The sequence below is a fragment of the Sorex araneus genome, chromosome 9 (assembly GCF_027595985.1).
Source record: "Sorex araneus isolate mSorAra2 chromosome 9, mSorAra2.pri, whole genome shotgun sequence".
In the NCBI taxonomy this organism is placed as follows: domain Eukaryota; kingdom Metazoa; phylum Chordata; class Mammalia; order Eulipotyphla; family Soricidae; genus Sorex; species Sorex araneus.
In genome coordinates, this window is record NC_073310.1 from 67,983,327 (window position 1) to 67,986,506 (window position 3,180).

Consider the following 3,180-nt stretch of genomic DNA (forward strand, 5'->3'; position numbering starts at 1 on the left):
TGGGCTGGGTGTTTCTCGACCCCTGTGATATGTGCTTAGCTGAGCTGCGTTCATCTTTCTAAGCTCTCCGGGTCTCTCCTTTCAGAAATCACCTCTCCAGAGTGGGCTGGGGCCAGGGTCTGTGTTGCGGGGAACTTCTTAGGGATTCAGATGAGGGGCTGGAGAGGGAGAGGGTTTGGGAGTCCCGGGCCCACCTTGAACGCACTGACCCTGGGTTCATTGCTGGCACCCATAGGGTCCCTGAGACCTGCCAGGAGTGATCCCTGAGCACAGCTGGGTGTGGCCCAAAAACCAAAGAGGGAAAAGAAAAGGGTGCCTGGGTGGGGGGGCATCGGGGACCCCGCAGGCAGGCTTGGTCGCGCTCTTTGGGGCGGGAGAGGGAGGAGTGCGCTGGGTGGGGGGAGGGCTAGGGACCTATGCTGGGGGCAGGGGGTCGGCTGGACCACCCACACCCACAGTCAGTCAGCTGAGTGCCGGGGGTCTCCTAGGGTGGCCCCCCAGACGCCTCAGTCTGCCCAGAGCTACCCAGTTGCTCCTGCCTTCAGAATCTTGGCGAAAGGCTTTCTGGGTACAGAAACCTAAGCCGTGAGTTGAGATGGTAGATTCTGTAGGAACCAACCAACAGCCAAACCTCAGAAGCCAACCCAAGCCCCAGGCCAGATTCTTGGCATCTCAGGTCAGGGTCTGTGACCCTAGAGGCGCACTCCGGGCTCCCTGAGTGAGGCTGGCTTTCCTGGGAGTGGGGGAAGGTAACCTTGTTGGGGAAGTGAAAATGTGGCCCAGTCACCTCCCAAAACATTTGGTAGCACACCCCCCCCACCCCCGCCACTGGGAAGCCAGCCATGAGCCGGGTGCCGGCTGGGTGCTGGCTGTGCTCTGGGGCCTTCCTCACCCAGCCCGGAGCTTAGATCAGATCTAAGCACGAGTCTGGTCGGAGGCAAGCTGAGTCCCCGAGGAGGCGTGAACGGTCTGCACACTTACCAGGCCACACAAGCCTTTGCTCCTTGACCCATTTCTTAGCAGTGATGCCCATGGGCTCTCCCCCTTTCACAGAAGGACTCTTGACCCTTGAGGCCGAATGATCTTCCCAGGCCTAGAGGTGAATAGGAAGGTGCAGTCGTTTAGCTGGAGGTGTGACAGGCCTCAAGGCGGTGCCTACTTTCGAACTGCCACGCGAGGTGTGCGTGGAGGGGGGTTGGTGGATGACACCGTGACGTCCCCTGCTTAGGTGTCCAGCCTCTGTCCCCTGTAGCTAGCGAGTCTTCAGGCCGCTCAGGCGACATTAGGAGGAGCACACAGTCTTGGACAGGGCGAGCAGCCGCCACCAGCAGCCACGGGCCGTCAGGTGGACAGTCGGTAGGGGCTGGTTCGGAGAGCGGCCCGTGGGAGCTGGTGGCCGCGCCCGCACTGGGCCCAGCTCCTCTAGGAGCGAGATTCCCTGAGAACAGCTGAAGCCGTTTGTCTTGAGGTTCTGGTTGCCCAGCAGGGTGGAGGTGCCGGACCCTGGGGCCTTGCAGTCCCACTCATGGACTTGGGGGGCAACCTGGGAGGAGCAACCGTTGAGTGGCAGCGTCTTGCCTCCTGCACGAGGGTCAGGTCAGGAGTAAAACGTAGCTTCTCTTTGGTGGGGGATGTATCCAATGCTGTGCTGCTGATGCCCTGTAGAAACAGGCTTGAGGTGCCGTGAGCACTGTCCTGTGAGCACTGTGTGCATCTCTGCCGTGTGCACTGGTATGCCATGTGTGCTTAGTTGTACACCTCTGCGTATACACCTCTGCTGTGGGCACCTGTGTGGCCGTGGCACTTCCCGCGTGGCCCCTCTTCCGGCCCCTTCCGTCGCAGGAGCTCTCGGCAGCGGGCTCTGACACTCCCGTTGTCTTTGGCTGTAGGTGAGTCCTGCCGCGTGGACGAGGAGCAGCATGGACGGCGGTGAGCCCAGCATGCAGGGCCCCGTGGCGCCCCGCGCGGACCCGCCTGGAGGCCCGGTCGGCAGCACAGGGCTGGACTCAGGTAGGAGCCGGGACCTGCCCGGGGGACCCCTGGGTCTGCCACCGTCGTGCCGCTGTCCACTCTGAGCTGCGGCCCGAGGAGTCGGGCGGAGCGGGACTGGCCACGCACGTGGCCTGTGCCGGCCGGGGTGAGCCTCGGCCTCACCGGCGCCACGCGGCACGGGGTCGGGGAGTGTGGCGTGGTGAGGTGTGTGTCGTACACGCACCCCTCCCTGGCCTGTTCCCCAGCGTGGTGCCAGCCCCCCGTTGTGGGGTGGGCCCCTGGGGTAGCGAGGAAGGAGCAGCTAGAAGAGCAAGACTTGGTGTCTTTCCCTTCCCCGTCCACTTTAAAATCGACGCAGAGTGCTCAGGGACAGAGGGGCGCGGCTAGGGGACCTGGGGCCTGAGTCAGCCCTGCCGCCACAGAGTGAAGGGGCAAAGGTGAGCGCCAGATCCCTGCAGGAAGGAGCTTTGTCCCCCAGAACCTGCCCCTGTCCTGTGTCCCGGTGTGCTCAGCCGTGGAGGTCAGCCTTGTTCCAGGAAGGAGAGGAGCTGGCCCCGGTGGGTGGCGAAAGGGTCAGGGCCCTTCACTGCCTCCGCTTCTCACTGGACAGTCACTCCACCTGGTCTCTGTCCCATTTTTTGAAATTCATTATGAAATATCCTGGCACCATAACTTTTTCTAAAACTGGATCCCTGGGAAGGAAACCAACCTGTTTTCTTTTAAATAGGAATTTTTTTTTTCTCAGCAACTTTATTTGATCTGTTTCCATTACCTCCTGGGGACGGCCGAGGAGAGAGATTGTCAACTTCCCTGATAAAATATTTATGGGTTTACGGGATTTATGAGTCAGCCGTAAGTTTGCTCTGGTCCGCTCATGGGCTCTCAGCTGCTGCCCAGAGACCCGGTGCCAGGCCCAGGAGCCTCGCGCAGTGTTTGCTGCCAGAGGCAAAGCTGAATTGGGAGGAACCGCTGTTTCCTGCATGGTTTTAGTGAAACTGCACAATTAAAGTGGCTGCCCTGGGCGTGCGGGTTCAATTGAAGCTCATGGTTTCCTTTTGTGGTCTGATCTGGGGGTGCCTAGAAGGTGTGTGTGTGAGGGATTTGAGGGGATCCCTCCTTCCATTTGGGGGATTTGAGCCACACCCAGCAGTGCTCAGGGCTTACTCCTGGCTCTGTGCTCAGGGATCC